Source organism: Balaenoptera physalus, assembly GCF_965194825.1.
Source record: "Balaenoptera physalus genome assembly, chromosome: 3".
NCBI classification, from domain to species: domain Eukaryota; kingdom Metazoa; phylum Chordata; class Mammalia; order Artiodactyla; family Balaenopteridae; genus Balaenoptera; species Balaenoptera physalus.
In genome coordinates, this window is record NC_138890.1 from 71,719,324 (window position 1) to 71,737,078 (window position 17,755).

A 17,755-nucleotide genomic window follows, 5' to 3' on the forward strand; every position below is an offset into this window, starting at 1 on the left:
AAAGGCAAGCAATTTTGTCAGTGTTCTTAGTGTTAATTAGGAACACCCAGCCTATACCACACAGGGAAAAAAATGCCCACAATCTACCAGACACAGCTCAACCAGTGAATTATTGCTTGTCCTTGTAAGACTTTGATTATTATTTTATTATTCTATGAGAAAGTTTGTGAGATTCTTGCTGAATCAAAAAGCAATTCAGCAAGAGTGTGAAGTCCCAGAAACTGGTAAGATGGAGCTACCTTACCACTTTCAATATATCACATTTGTTACTAACCATTTGCAAAGGATTATTTTGGCCATTCTGATTTGCATTAGTGAAAGAAGTTACATGAACTGTAAATCCCAAAATTGGGTAGAAATTATCGGTAAAGGAAAGAAAATAATTCAAGAGAATAAAAAATATAACGAAGTGCCTTAATAAATGTCATTCTTAGTTTTAACTACAATTAATATACAATTATTTGCTTTCATCTAAAGGCTCTTGTAAAAACACAATAGCTTCTAAATTGGTTTCTAAATTTTAGTTACTAAATGAATTTTGGTGAACTATACTGCAAATCTAAAACTTAAAAATAAAAAAGGTAAAGAAATAGCAGTTACAGTCCCATGTCTGCTTCTTCAGAAGTATATTGTTTATAAGATTAAAATTCCATATGCATTATTATAAGGATTTACTAGTTGTAATTTATGAGATGACTGTGCCGAGCCTTCCAGGAGCCATCTTTCAATCTGTGCTGCTGAAAACAGACAAAAAACAAATATTTAACAATGAAATATTTATTGACAAAAAGACCAATTTGTCAAGAGAAAACCATTCTCTATGTAGTGGACATCAGCTGTCCTTTTAATCAAGACACAGTCTGATAAAAGGGAGGCTTTCTGAGGCTGCTCCGAGAACAAATGTATCCTCATGATAGAATGGTTCCCAAAATAAGCTCACACGTTTGGCTTCTTCCTGTGGTTATATTGAATTTCCTGAATGATCTTCCTATCATTTCACACATGGCAGATGCAACAGATCAGCAACCAAACAAAACTCCTGCCAGTGGAGGTGGTTGCTCGGTTATCACTATAGGAACTACTTTCATTTGTCTATTAATTTACCTAATGACAATTTTTTAAAAACCCGTAAATCTCACACTGAGGTTTCATGAATTTGCTTATGAGGAAAAAAATGAAGCAAACAGTCAGACTCCCTTAGTTGAAGCTGGAAATATAAAGGAGATCAAAACCACAAATGAGATGATACTGTAGCTTATCCTAGGTTGAAAACCTCTCCTTAAAGTAAAATATTTCCGTGGTTAATTTACAACTTCAGAAATGAGAATGTAAAAGTTAACTAGTAGCTAAACTATATTTCCTCAAGATTTTTTGTATCTTTCAAACTTACCTTTAAACGTATATTCAGAAGTTGTTGTGATTTGTTTTTATTAGCAGAAATGACAGATTTTGCTGGCAAGGAAGTCTTTCAAGTCTATTGACCGTTTGTTATTTTCAAACATTGAAACACTGCATTATTACATTAACTTTAATGTAGTATTGGCTATAGGAGCAAAGTCAAGTTATTTAGTGGAAAACTTGTCACCTTACTGATTGATTTTAAGATTCAAATGTTCAATTACTCTCATTAGATATGTTTTTTAATATTTATTAGATATGATATACGAGAAAAATAAGTACTTTACAGAAATTTCTAAGAGAGACTTATCGAAAATATAAAGTTTAAAAAAACTGTTCTGGAAAAAAAAAAAGACCATTGTGTTTGCTGCTGGCTCTTTGGTACAGAAAAAGCATAAAAGAAAAGTATTAATCAGATTGTATAATTCAGTATTACCCCCAACACTAATATTAATGGTACACCAGTGACTGTTCACTGGATACAAAACTGCTAGGTACAACATAGTTAATAAGCCTGGGTTAAAAATGATTTTTTTTTGGCAAACATTATGGCACATGACTATGTTTCAGACCACATTAAACATCAATAGTCTATGTGAGGTACTTCATTAAATGTCACTATGTGAAAATTTGAATTTCTACAACAGATAAATTAAGGATTGGTTTATTTGCAATATTAATTATTTATTCACCTCATTAAAAACCTCAGTTTTTTTTAGAGGAGGTCCATGTGCCCCCTTAACTGTACACAAAGTTTTGTGTATGTAAGGATTTGTGCATTTGGCCAATAAAAAGGACACAGAGCTGTCCTCGGATTTCTGAAAGACTGTATGTTTCAACAAAGTTTAAAAATTATGTTTCTTTAGTGTAATGCCCATCCCTCATTATCAAACGTAATTTGATTTATAAAATATTGATTTAGTTTGTTTTGCCAAAGAAAGTATACCCACATAAGAAAAAAATGCTATAAAATGACAAATATATATGTGTATTGATTATGAGGATGAATGGACTCAGAACCTTAGGAATATCATTAAAATATATCACAACATCTTCATTTTTATACATAATTTAAGAATGCATAAACGATAACAATATAAACAGAGCTATCATTTATTGAGATCTTAGACTGTGCCAGACTTAGTTCTATTTACATTATTTCACTTTAATAGTGTGGTGACAGCCATTATGATTATTGCTTTTTCCCATATGAAGAAACCAAGACTTGGAGAAGTTAAATAATTTATCCAAGATCTCACAACTAGTAACTAGAGGGCCTGAAATTCAAATATACGTCTTTTTGTTACTAAAATATATACTCTTTGCCACTGTGCTATAATACATTTCCTATAGCCCACCACCACTCAAAATGTTATCATGGATATTTTTAGGTTGTGAAGTAGAGTACTCAAGTTCACCCACTGAATATTTAGAGTCCTGGCAATCACATTTACTTCTGGAAACTGGAGAAGTAGGTACGATTCCCCTTCCCTACATATAAGTGCCTTTCATCTTTTCAAGAACAAATACTAGTTAGTATAACCTCAAACTTCACTTTTTTTTTTTTTTGCATTCACTTTTTTAACATCTTTATTGGAGTAAAATGGCTTTACAGTGGTGTGTTAGTTTCTGCTTTATAACAAAGTGAATCAGCTATACATATACATATATCTCCATATCTCCTCCCTCTTGCGTCTCCCTCCCAACACCCATCCCACCCTCTAGGTGGCCACAAAGCACCGAGCTGATCTCCCTGTGCTATGCATCTGCTTCCCACTAGCTGTCTATTTTACACTTGGTAGTGTATATAAGTCCATGCCACTCTCTAACTTCGTCCCAGCTTACCCTTCCCCCTCCCTGTCTCCTCAAGTCCATTCTCTACGTCTGTGTCTTTATTCCTGTCCTGCTCCTAGGTTCTTCATGACCTTTTTTTTTTTTTTGATTCCATATATATATGTTAGCGTATGGTATTTGTTTTTCTCTTTCTGACTTACTTCACTCTGTATGACAGACTCTAACTCCATCCACCTCACTGCAAATAACTCCATTTCGTTTCTTTTTATGGCTGAGTAATATTCCATTTTATATATGTGCCACATCTTCTTTATCCATTCATCTCTCCATGGACACTTAGGTTGCTTCCATGTCCTGGCTATTGTAAATAGTGCTGCAATGAACATTGTGGTACATGAATCTTTTTGAATTATGGTTTTCTCAGGGTATGTGCCCAGTAGTGGGATTGCTGGGTCGTATGGTAGTTCTATTTTTAGTTTTTAAAGGAACCTCCATACTGTTCTCCATAGTGGCTGTATCAATTTACATTCCCGCCAACAGTGCAGGAGGGTTCCCTTTTCTCCACACCCTCTCCAGCATTTATTGTTTGTAGATTTTTTGATGATGGCCATTCTGACTGGTGTGAGGTGATATCTCATTGTAGTTTTGATTTGCGTTTCTCTAATGATTAGTGATGTTGAGCATCCTTTCATGTGTTTGTTGGCAATCTGTATATCTGCTTTGGAGAAATGTCTGTTTAGGTCTTCTGCCCATTTTTGGATTGGGTTGTTTGATTTTTTGATACTAAGCTGCTTGTATATTTTGGAGATTAATCCTTTGTCAGTTGCTTCATTTGCAAACATTTTCTCCCATTCTGAGGGTTGTCTTTTTGTCTTATTTATGGTTTCCTTTGTTGTGCAAAAGCTTTTAAGTTTTATAAAGTCCCATTTGTTTATTTTGGGTTTTATTTCCATTTCTCTAGGAGGTGGGTCAAAAATGATCTTGCTGTGATTTATGTCATAGAGTGTTCTGCCTATGATTTCCTCTAAGAGTTTTATAGTGTCTGGCCTTACATTTAGGTCTTTAATCCATTTTGAGTTTATGTTTGTGTATGGTGTTAAGGAGTGTTCTAATTTCATTCTTTTACATGTAGCTGTCCAGTTTTCCCAGCACCACTTATTGAAGAGGCTGTCTTTTCTCCATAGTATATTCTTGCCTCCTTTATCAAAAATAAGGTGACCATATGTGCGTGGGTTTATCTCTGGGCTTTCTATCCTGTTCCATTGATCTATATTTCTGTTTTTGTGCCAGTACCATACTGTCTTGATTACTGTAGCTTTGTAGTATAGTCTGAAGTCAAGGAGCCTGATTCCTCCAGCTCTGTTTTTCTTTCTCAAGATTCCTTCGGCTATTCCCAGTCTTTTGTGCTTTCATACAAATTTTGAAATTTTTTGTTCTAGTTCTGTGAAAAATGCCATTGGTAGTTTGATAGGGATTGCATTGAATCTGTAGTTTGCTTTGGGTAGTAGAGTCATTTTCACAGTATTGATTCTTCCAATCCAAGAACATGGTATATCTCTCCATCTGTTGGTATCATCTCTAATTTCTTTCATCAGTGTCTTATAGTTTTCTGCATATGGATCTTTTGTCTCCTTAGGTAGGTTTATTCCTAGGTATTTTATTCTTTTTGTTGCAGTGGTGAATGGGAGTGTTTCCTTAATTTCTCTTTCAGATTTTTCATCATTAGTGTATAGGAATGCAAGAGATTTCTGTGCATTAATTTTGTACCCTGCTACTTTACCCAATTCATTGATTAGCTCTAGTAGATTTCTGGTTGCATCTTTAGGATTCTCTATGTATAGTATCATGTCATCTGCAAACAGTGACAGCTGTACTTCTTTTCCGATTTGGATTCCTTTTATTTTTTTTTCTTCTCTGATTGCTGTGGCTAAAACTTCCAAAACTATGTTGAATAATAGTGGTGAGAGTGGACAACCTTGTCTTGTTCCTGATCTTAGTGCAAATGGTTTCGGTTTTTCACCATAGAGGATGATGTTGGCTGTGGGTTTGTCATATATGGCCTTTATTATGTTGAGGTAAATTCCCTCTATGCCTATTTTCTAGAGGGTTTTTATCATAAATCGGTGTTCAATTTTGTCAAAAGCTTTTTCTGCATCTATTGGGATGATCATATGCTTTTTCTCCTTCAGTTTGTTAATATGGTTTATCACATTGATCGATTTGTGTATATGGAAGAATCCTTGCATTCCTGGGATAAACCCTACTTGATCATGGTGTATGATCCTTTTAATGTGCTGTTGGATTCTGTTTGCTAGTATTTTGTTGAGGATTTTTGCATCTATGTTCATCACTGATATTGGCCTGTAGTTTTCTTTCTTTGTGACATCTTTTTCTGGTTTTGGTATCAGGGTGATGGTGGCCTCGTAGCATGAGTTTGGGAGTGTTCCTCCCTCCAGCACTGTAGATTTTGGTTAGTCAAATAAGGAAATAAATCTTTGGTTGCCATAGCTAATTCTTCACTCATAGTTTATTCTTTATACCCTCAACATTTTTGAGCATCTACTATGTGCCAGTCCTTAAGCTAAGTGCTGGGAATGCAACAGTAAATCAGAAACATACTGTGCCTGCTCTTACAGCCTAATAAAGACAAATCAAAGAATTTCACTGCTGAAGATGTCTCAAAGGTCATAGTCCAGAATTTCCCAATGCCCATTTCATGAATCTGAGAAGCAGATTTTCACCTTCCCTTCTTTACATATATTGTTTGATAGAAGACTCAAATACATTTCTCTCTTCCATCTTGTGATGGGCAAAATTGTAAAATGACCCCCACAATCTTTGCCCCCTGTTGTTACTCCTATGGTTGTGTTGTTTTACAACGAAAGGGATTTTGCAGATATAGTTAAGGTTACTAATCAATTGACCTTAAGGTAGAGAAATTATCTCAATGGCCTAACCTAATCACATGAACTCTTTCAGAACAGAGAATTCACCTGCATACCTACTACACAACACAAAATCTTCACATCACATTTATTTCTCGCATCCCATTCAGTTTTTACAAAGTATCCAAATAATATCCTTTAGAGTCAGAGATCCAATTTGGAGTTAAATATTGTTTAGCTGTCACCTCTCTTTAGACTCATTCAACTTGGGACATTTTCTCATGCTTTCCTTGGCTTTTATCATCTTGAAACTTGAAGATCACAGGCCAGTTATGTTGGAGAATGTCCCTTCGTTTGGATTGGTCCGGTTTTTCTTCATGATGGTTGTGCATATTGGAGAAATGAAACTGTTTTCTTCTCACTGATTACTTTAAAATAGCATACAATTTCTACTTTTATGATTACTAGTGTTGTTAATTTTGATAACAAGGTGGTGTCTGCCAAGATCCTCCATCGTAAAGTATTCTTCCCTTTGTAATTAAGAAATATTTTGTAGGAAGGTAATTTGAGACTATGTAAATATCTCATTCCTTACCAAACTTTAAGTTAATTCGTGTATAATAATTGTATCAGTATGGGCTCATGATTTTCTGTTTTATTCATTGTTTTATAATATGCTACTATTATTACTTATTTTAATACTCAAATTGCCAGAAATTGGTCAAATGGAACTTCTTTTTTTTTAATTTTATTTTTGTATACAGCAGGTTCTTATTAGTTATCTATTTTATACATATTAGTGTATATATGTCAATCTCAATCTACCAATTCATCCCACCACCATGCACCCCCCCCCCGCCACTTTCCCCCCTTGTGTCCATACATTTGTTCTCTACATCTGTGTCTCTATTTCTGCCTTGCAAACTAGTTCATGTATACCATTTTTCTAGATTCCACATATACGCATTAATACAGGATATTTATTTTCTCTTTCTGACTTACTTCACTCTGTATAACAGTCTCTAGGTCTGCCCATGTCTCTACAAATTACCCAATTTTGTGCCTTTTTATGGCTGAGTAATATTCTGTTGTATATATGTACCACATCTTTTTTATCCATTCATCTGTTGGTGGACATTTAGGTTGCTTCCATGGCCTGGTTTCTTTTTTTTTTTTTTTTTTTTTTAACATCTTTATTGGAGTATAATTGCTTTACAGTGGTGTGTTAGTTTTTGCTTTATAACAAAGTGAATCAACTATACATATACATATATCCCCATATCTCCTCCCTCTTGCATCCTGGCTTCTTAAAGCTGGCTTTGCTACAGTGTTATTTTGACAAGACCCCCTCTATACTCTGAGCACTTCCTTACTTTCTGACAGCAAGATTTCTTTGCCTCATCTTGTACTTTCCCTTCCCTAGCCCTGGAATTGGCCATTTTTCCAGGGAGTCCTGGTTTTGGTTACTGATACATGATATTTAGAAACCAAGAATCAAACTCTGAGGGTTGTTGCTCCTTCCAATCACATTAGGCTTTCTTTACTTTTTCCGAAACATCATGCTCTCTCCTGCCTAAGGCTTTTGTATATGTTATTCCCTCTACCTGGAATGCTCTTCTCTCCTCTTCACATAATGAACTCTTCTTACTCATCCTTCAGATCTCAACTTAAACCTTGCTTCCTCAAGGAGACTTTCCATTGGTGCCCAGACTAGTTGAGGTCTCCTGTCATAGCATCATGTCCCTTTAAAGAACTTCAGAGTATAGTCATCATTTTGTGTCATGTTTCCTCCTTGCTCTGAAGGACAAAGGCTGGTTTTGATCAATATGGTATCACTAGTGCCTAGCACATAGTAATTCCCAACAAGTATTTGTAGAAAGAATGAGTAATGTGAGTGAGTAAATGAATGAATGACTAAAGAAATTAATGAATGAAGCTAGAACTAGACCCCAGTGCTTTCCCAGTTAGTCCACAGTGGACATTTAAAACCTTTAAAGGTAAAGAACTCACTGAAATAGTACTCCCTAGATTCTCAGACATAAAGGCACAATTTGATTCTTTCTAACAAAACCCTGAATTTTTCACACTGGATCAAATGATTTTCCACATTATTGCTGAAGTTAGTTCTTCTTGGAATGGATTCAGACAAAAATGGACAATCAAGTACCCTCTGAAAAAGTCATAGAGTTTGCCACTCCTGATTAATCACTTGGTTTTATTCTCCATTGGATTTATTATATTCTCAGTAACTTTGCTAAGCTGTTAAGAAAACAAAAAGCTGCAGAAGAATATTTAATTTGATTGCATAATGCTAAATCTTTGCCACCTCCTGGCTCCCTAATTAAATCTTGTTTTTATACAGTACCTTGTCCTTGAATGTGGGCTGCTCTATGAGTCTCAGGAAGGGAATTTATGGTAGATAAAATCCAGAAACTTGCTTTGAGACATGGTGGAAGTCTAATAGACCTACAGTTGTCTCTACAGGAAGGGCAAACATACAATTGTCTTCTTGGCCTGATGCATTTATGGCTTTCCTCTGGCCTTGAATCAGACCTAGACTCAACAAAGATGCACCTATAGTTTCTGCCTTTCCCCAGCAGTAACTCCAATAACTGTCCCTGTGAATTATGTCAGACCCTTTGGCATCCTTCGGAGAATTTGATTATTGAATTCTGTTGACTGGCTAGAAGGAAAGTGGGATCAGAAGGGTAGACCTAAAATAGTTATTGTTCTTTCAATCCTGAGAGATACATTAGGATAGTTTTCAAGAGGCTTTTTCTCATTTTACATTTTCTGAGGTGGGCTTCTGAGACCCTTGGCAATTTCTCTTCTATTCATTTTATGTTATGTGTTGTCTATTATAAAAACAGAGAATCTCATAACAACTTACAGAATGGAAAATGATTATTCAACTATTTGTCCTTTTCCCTGACTTACACTGTGCTTTTCTTCCAATCCAAGATTTTTGGCAAAAATGAAGACCTGGGTGAAAAAAACTACCTGTGTTTCCATTCAAATCAGATGAGAAATGCAGAATACCCCCCACCCCATGTGAATTAGGAATCTCTCCTTTGTTCTTCTGGGGCTGCAGTGAAGGAAATATTCTTGGCCATGTTGAGGCCCCTGTAACTTGATATTTTAATACTTCCCACCAGAGAACCTAACCAGTATTTATAAATTCAAGAAAAATCCCTCTACTTTTTAGCCCCCTTCCAGTGGTAAATTTTCCTTACTCAGTCATGTTTCAAGTGGTTTAGCCTTCACTCATGACCCATTTAATGTAGTTATTAAAAGGAACAGTTATTAGTATATCACATCTAAGAAGCAATTGAGATGGATGCAATTGATTGATGTGATTTAATTAACTAGAACTTTTTGCCTACACTGAGAAAATCATAATGTGAGCTTTACTAAACAAACTAAAATAACCTGAGCAGGAACCAACTGAGTATTCAAAGAATCAAAGGCAAAGAATCAAAGCAAGCTTACAAAAATCTCCTCTAATGAGAATGCTGTTTGAAAATACATTGTTCAGCTTTGAAGTAAAAAAAAAAAGCTGAGCAACTGGGCTCTAATATTTTCTAAATAGAGATACATTTTAATTGTTGGATTACTTTTGAATTTTAGAAGGGTGATTGACAATTTATGTGCCATTTCTAGCAAAGGAAAAAAGAGAGGTAATGGGATTCTGTTCACCATGCCTTCAGTAGTGGCCTGGAAGATGGAACTGCAAAGGCCCATTTTTCCCTCCAGGACTGTATTTCATTTGTCAAAATGAATATGGGGTATCGAGGCATTCCTAATATTTACTAATATTCTCCCAGGTCAACAAAGCACCACAGACATTAGCAGAATACAGCATACCAACAAAAGCAGAGATGCTGGTAATATTCTAGCCTTGTCAAATGACAGTCTCTGGCCATGAAGAATGTTGGGTAGGGCTCTGTTAAATTATCCAAAGAATTATTAGATATCTGGTTTATTTGTCTGTATAGAGACTTTCTTTCACATCCTACTGAAAAGTATTTAAAGTAAAATAATATCCTACAAATGCCATATTCCTGAGAGGACTCTAGAATGTCTATTTGTCTACCAAGGCAGTTGAGTAGGAGTGATGTTATGATGGTAAATGTGTACATTTCTGGCATAAATGTTTACTTGCCTCTGCTTCTCAACAGTTGAGTAGTTTCTCTGTCCTCCCACTTGAAGTCATATGATATCCAGTGAACATCACCTCTTTGGAGGCTGCTAGTGTTTATCTTCTAAGTGCTAATATTAAAACAAAGTTCTTGATTCAGGCGACTGTGAGCCTGAATTTCTGAGTATCATTTCTTCTCTTCTGGAGTCTTCCATAAGGGCAATTATCTTTGAAAAGTATAAGTCACTGTGCTACCTCTTTCAACACAAATCACAAGTGTCTGCTTGGCCAGAAGTTAAAAAGCAAATACATATTTTAAGCCAAAATTTAAAATAGTCATATATTTAGGAAATTCTATTGCTCTTTTAACTTTTAAGCATATTCATGAAATATTTTTAAAGTTTCTAAAAATGTTTACAAAAATAGAGCTATTTACTGAGTTTACAAGATACCTGAAAAAATTCTTATTTTGATTATAGTCCTTTCTTTTTTTTTTTTTCTCAAAGTTTTTTAGTCTTATTACCATTTCTGTTAACAGATAACATCTGGAGGAAAAAAGAACAAAAGTAGTAGTCAAAGTTTACAACACTTGCTTGAGCTAAAAAGGACAAACAATAATTTGGAAGAGTTCTATCAGTGCCATACAATATTGTTTATTAAAATTAACCAAGATATAAACATACCTACATTCAATATTGATATGTCAAGCACCAAGAAAAAAAGGAGCAAGCATGAAAAAATGTATTTTCTTTTTGTTTGTTTGTTTTTTTATACTGCAGGTTCTTATTAGTCATCAATTTTATACACATCAGTGTATACATGTCAATCCCAGTGACCCAATTCATCACACCACCATCCCCACCCCACTGCGGTTTTCCCCCCTTGGTGTCCATACGTTTGTTCTCTACATCTGTGTCTCAACTTCTGCCCTGCAAACCGGTTCATCTGTACCATTTTTCTAGTTTCCACATACATGCGTTAATATACGATATTTGTTTTTCTCTTTCTGACTTACTTCACTCTGTATGACAGTCTCTAGGTCCACCCATTTATAGTCCTTTCTGACATATAAAATTGGTCAACAGAATTAGAAACTACAATTTTTAAGTTCTGTGATGGCAGAGACCATTGTAACCTCAATACCTAGCAAGTAGTAAGTATTTAATAATCATTTGTTGAATGAATGAATGAATGAATGAATAGATGGATGTAATACTGACAAAATCACGTCTTATTAGTAAGACGAAAATAATAATAGAATAATAATACAATTATATAGTTCTTTTTATAATTGAACATAATTTTCATCTATTCATTGGAATGTTTAGTTATTTTTATCTACAAGAAACACATTCTGAGAAATTATTATTATGGTTGGTATTAATAACATATCTAATTGTTCCTCTAATCTCTATACTCATGCTGTACTGGCCTTTCTTTGCTTTATTAAACATATTTTTGTACCCATGCCTTATAAAGAGTACTTTAAAATGGCAAGGACAACTGACTCAGAAAACAGCATAACATGATGAAAAACAGTAATGGCAAATACACAGAAGCAAACTAGACTGTTTCCTTGGAAATTTTAAAAGCTTCTCATATCTATGATCATTATTTCATTGTAAATCATTAGGTAAAAATTTAGGAAATTGGCTTTATTCAGTTTTGGTTTTTCAGAAGCCTTTTATGTCTCCAGGAAACAGAAATCAAACTGTTATTGAAACTTAGAAAACAATTGACAACATTGCTTAGACTTCCATATTTCTTTTTAAACCAGTGTAGAACAATGAATCAGTGTTTAGCATCTACTATGTACCAGCACCATGATAAACAATTCACAGCATATAAATAGAGTATGTGGCATGATCACTACATTCAAGTGACATATTCTTGTAGGGGAAAAAATGTAACAATCATGAAACAAATCCTAAACAACTGAAAACAGAAGGAATTAAGTTTTAGCTAGTTAAAGAAGAGAGATGCTCAGGAAAGATGTCATGAGATAGCTGAAATTGACCTTATGTCTTATGGATAAGAACCAGGAAAATGAAGGGAAGGTTGGATGTCTCCAGTCTGTGAAACAACAGGAACTGGATGACAGAGAGGGGAATGCACGTGGAATGAATGAAATCAGAATACTCCTCCAAGGAGAGCTGGTGGTGCTCTATCAGAGGAGTGTATGAGATGCTAGAATGCTTTTCAGGGTGCCCTGCAAGCTGTTGGTAGCAGAGCTATGAATGGAAGGAATTCTATTAGAAGCCACATTAGACCTGAACAATATTCACTTGTCAGGGGAATCATTTGATACCAATTCATCTTTTCCTCCTGTGCCCATTCCATGATGGGTCTTGAGATATAGGGCTGCCATTCACCTAGGATCTATTCTCTGATAGGGCCGGAGAGCAAAGACTCCAAATTCTTGGCTCCTAGGTTCAAAAGCATTGATACAGGTGTAATGTATGACCAAAAAGTCTTGAAAGGAAAAGCAATCTGGTAAAGCTCATGCATGCTTCTACCCTTGCCCGTGCAGGAAAAGAGAGAAAATCTGGAAGAGAAGCAAGAACCTACAGACTTTTGTCTGTTTCTGTGCCCTGCCCCTCCCCTTCCCCATCTCTCACCCCACACCTGAAGATGGAGAAAAATACAGTGAAATTTTCATTTAAATTTTGATTTCTGATAACAAAAGTGACACATCTCTTGCATCCTGGGTGAGGCTCACTGCATAGAGAAGTTCCTGGCACCATCATGATGGAAGAGAATACCTCACAGGTCCAGTCTGAACTCTAGGAGTAGCCACCAAGCCAGTGTCCTTAATGAGACCAGAGTTTGTAGATAATAGAGCAGAGATGGGTCAGAGGCAGTGTTAGGGATACAGTGAGAGCCTCTGAGTATCCCTGAACCCTGAATCTCAAGATGGGGGGAGAAAAACTAGGACATGGAAAGGAAGACCAAAAGAAGCCTAGAGGTTGGGCTAAGGAAAATGTAGTGTGACAACCAGAGACCATGACAACACCACAAACTTCTAAATAAATAAACCCTGGGCAGAGTCTAATGATCAAACTCTGACTGTAAAATTGTGCATTTTGGCAGGTGGTAAAACATGAGATAGGCCTGAAAATCAAAGCAGATTAGTAACAGCTCAAAGGACATCTGCATAGGATCAAAACACATCAGAAATAAGAAGCAAATGGCTTCCTTCCCAACAATATTGCATGGCTTTAGAGCAAATTTCTTTGTTAACCCACCCCATTCCTCCAACTTAGGCTCAAATCCAGGGAGAAGACAAGGGAGAAAAGCCAAAGAGGGAGTTCTATCCAGAGTGTGCCTGCATTATAAACTAGGATTGTCTGAGAAATTACCATATTTTCACTGAGCTTACCTAAAATAAATTATGATTCTCTTTGTGTGCATGAAGACTCAAAGTCAGAAGATATATTTTAATTGTAGAAAGTAGTATTATATTTTTGAACTTCATTCCATGCCTTTGAAACACAAGCCTAATAAATTCATATTCAGGGTCCCTTAGTTGCCAGTTACTTCATTCTTCCCACCTACCCATTCTTCAGGGGACCAGGGTTCGGAATTCTCTGACCCAAAATAACTGTAGTGCTGCTGTCAAGAAACACAGTTGTAGCTGAATTATCTTCATTTACTGAGCAATAAAATGAACATATTAGTTCCACTTCTATCGATGGGTGGAGAGACCAGAAATAGTCTTTCTGGATTCAGCCACGGATCTGTAGTGTCTGAGTGGAACCCTGAAACTTCCAAGGCTTATTTAGCTATAACTTTTGCCCTTACTCATGGAATATTGACAAATTGTCATGAAAGTTCTTTCAACTTTCATCCTTTTAGCTGCTTTGTTATCCAGTGTCTCTGTGGGACACCTCTGCACAAAACACCAGTCTGCTTAGATGTGGCTTAACCTCATCATCATCATCATCCTCATCATCATTATCATGACATAAAGGCTGCCATTTATCAAATGCTTTCTCTGTGCCATGTTCTTGACATACACATTTCCTCATTTAATGTGCATAGTAACTCTATGAGGTAGGGTATACTATGCTGAAACCAAGGATCAGAATTAATTATCATTCCAAACCTCACATCACTGGGCAGCACCAGAAACTATATGATGATAAAAACTGTCCTAATGACTATTCTATACTCCACTATCCCTGTGTACCCTTTTATTCATTGACTATTATTCTCTGGGAGTTAGCATATTCATATACCATGCTTTCCCACTTGGCTAAACTGGATAGTCTGTATTGCTCTAACCCATATGATATGGCTTCAATTTGGAATCAGGACTGTCTAGAGATGCCTTTGGTTTTGCCGACTCACCAGATTGGAGATGAATGTCAGCACAAACTTAAACTATGCCTCAGTGTACACATTCCTTTGACAATTTAATTTGGAGAGCTCCTTTTTCTTCCTCTGTCTCCACCCACATGTTACACAAGTTTCCATCTTCAGTGCCCCTGGAATAACCAGTCCTAAGGCTAGATTTGTGGCCCTGGTTCCAGATACGGAGATTCTTTGTTTCACTTTGTCTCATTTCATATAAGACTGTCGTATTAACATTCCACTAACATAACAGCATTCCAGCATTCAAACCTACAGAGATGAGACATTTTTCTGCTATGCCATCACTGCTTATTTGGATATGTAATATTATATACTTATTGGCTTGTTATTTAATAGCTATGAAGATAAATGGTCTACAAATGAGTAATCTGTCCCAAATTTTATACATATTGAATTGACATCTAAATGATGGGATGGGAAAGAGATTTCTATCTTTGTATCTTTACATTTCTATCTATAAAACATAAATAAAATGAGCAAAATCAACAGAGATATTCAATGCTCAACATAGACCAAATTTTCATGACCACAATTAGTTCAATTTGGAGGCCTCAAAATTTGGAATAGTTGGGAATGGCTAAGTAATATGTTTTACCTGTTAGCTTGTTCTTTTGACAGTTCCTCTACTACTACTTCCTAGTCTACACTCTTAAAATTTACATCTTCTCTGTATAACTACTCCTTGGTAAATTATTTAAAGTTTTTTTAAAGAAAAAAACCTGTTATCTTGAATATCACACTTATAAAAAAGTTTCTAAAATAGTATTGTACTATGCCTGTATACCTTTCATCCAGCTTCCTTAAATGACTATACTATTAAGTAATCTACATATTTTGTTCAGATTTTGCCAGGTTTCCCCCAATGTCCATTTTTTGGAGTAGAATCCAGTAAAGGACCCCATGCTGTATTTAGTTGTCACATCATTTTTGTCTCCTTTAATCTGGGATGGCTCCTCAGGCTCTCTTCATCTTTCATGACCTTGACTCTTTTGAAGAATATCGGGTGGTTATTTTGTAGAATGTCTCTCAGTTTGGGTTTGTCTAATGTTTCCTCATGGTTAAATTCAGTTGTGCATTTTTGGCAAAAATACCAAAGACATAATATTATGCCCTTGGTCTAGAGATGAAGCTGAGGATATGACAGCAAAATCTTTTATTAGGACCTTAGAAAGATGAAAGGTAGGGCCTCAGAGAATTATTCAGTCACACAAAAGTCCCTTTCAGATTAAAGATGTACCATGCCACCTTGGGTTGAAAAGGACACAGACAATCTAAAAGTACAAAGAGGCAAACAGGTCCCCCAAGATATCAGAAAGTAGGCTGGGAAAACTACTCATCAGCAAATGTGACATCTTTCATGAAAAAGGAAGGATGACTCAGCAGGCTGAATTGAGAGCCCTGTTATGAACTGAATTATATCTCCCAAAATTCATATGTTGAAGCCATAACCCTCAGTATGACTATATTTGGATATATGGCCTTTAAGGAGGCCATGAGGGTTAAATGAGGTCATGAAAGTAGAGTCCTAGTTGGACAGGAACAGCATCCTTCTGAGAAGAAGAGACCCCAGATCTCTCTCTCTCACTGCACATGCAGAGAGGAAAGACCATGTGAGGACATGACAAGAAGGTAGCTGTCTTCAGACCAGGAAGAGAGGCCTCACCAGACATCAACACTGCTGGCCCCTTGATGTTGGACTTCTGGACTCCAGAACTGTGAGAAAATAAATTTCTGTTGTTTAAGCCACCAAGCCTGTGGTATTGTCATGGTAGACCAAGCCAGCCAATACAAGTCCAGAGGGCCTCGGCAAAAGCCACGGAGAATGATTGCTGAGCCTAATCAAGGAATTTCCAACATTTTCCCAGTTAGATTTCAGAATTACACTGCACCAAATTCTCCTTTGTGGCTCCCATTTTTCACTTTTTCTGACTAGGAGTGTTTATAATGGTTATCCTATAGGTCTGTTTCACCATTATATGTTGAGTGTGTGAGGAGCAGGTAACCTAGATCTTTAGTTTCCCAGGTCTGTATGTTGAGAAAAATTTCACACAAAAAACTGTATTTAAGAAACTACACTTGAGAAGCCTCATCCATACCTGGACCTGATTTAGATGATGAGATTCTGGACTTTGAGCTGATGATGTTAAGGAATGGGACTCTGGGGAACTTGGAGGGGGTGTATGCATGTTGAATGTGAGAAGAATGTGAATTATTGGGGCCTAAAGTGCAGAATGGAGTAGACAGCCTCCTTTATGGCCCCCAATGATCTCCACCTCCTGGTATTCTAACTTTATGTAATCCTCTCCCTTCTGGGCTGGATTATTGACATGCTTCTAACAAACAGAATATAACAGAAGCAATGGCACGTCATCTGAAATTATGTGACAAAAAGACTGTGGCTTCTATCTTAAATTTGCTCTCTTAATCACTCTCTAAAGAAAACCACTGCCATGTTGTGGAGCTACCCAGTGGAGAGACACACGTGGGCAAGGAACTAATGTCTCTGGCCAACAATCAGTCAGGATCTGAGACCCGCCAAGAGCTACATAAATGAGTTTGGAAGCACATACTTACCTAGTCAAACCTTGAAATGACTTAAGTGCCAATCAACAACTCGCTTGCAGCCCTGTGAGAGACTGTGATCCATCCATGGTCAGATTCCTGACCCACAGGGCTTTGGGATAATAAGTATTTGTTGTTTTTAGCAACTAAATTTTGTTATAATTTCTTGTGCACTGAAAGATAATACATTTGTTATCACTGCATCTCTTCTTAAACTATCTCTAGTGTTCCTTTTCCAAATTTTTTTTAAATTTTATATTGGAGTACAGTTGATTTACAAGGTTGTGTTAGTTTCAGGTGTACAGCAAAGTGTTTCAGTTATACATATACATATATCTATTCTTTTTTCAGATTCTTTTCCCATATAGGTTATTACAGAGTATTGAGTAGAGTTCCCTGTGCTATACAATAAGTCCATTGTTGATTTTCTATTTTATATATAGAAGTGTGTATATGTTAATCCCAAACTCCTAATTTATCCCCCTCCCACCTTTCCCCTTTGGTAACCATACATTTGTTTTCTATGTCTGTGAGTCTGTTTCTGCTTTGTAAATAATTTCATTTGTATCATTTTTTCAGATTCCACATATAAGTGTTATCATAT

At 36.1% G+C, this 17,755-nt stretch overlaps 2 long non-coding RNA genes across 2 annotated transcripts in view; one reads left to right on the plus strand and one right to left on the minus strand.

Annotated features, from left to right (window-relative positions):
- The window catches only part of LOC309658881, a 30,818-nt gene extending 13,257 nt beyond the window's left edge, over nt 1-17,561 (minus strand). The window contains exon 1 of the long non-coding RNA XR_014262434.1: nt 676-17,561. This is a non-coding gene — a long non-coding RNA (uncharacterized lncRNA). The remainder of the gene's footprint in view (nt 1-675) is intronic.
- Nucleotides 1-17,755, plus strand: part of LOC309658879 — a 294,436-nt gene that overhangs the window by 110,217 nt on the left and 166,464 nt on the right. The gene's annotated exons all lie outside the window — the stretch shown is intronic.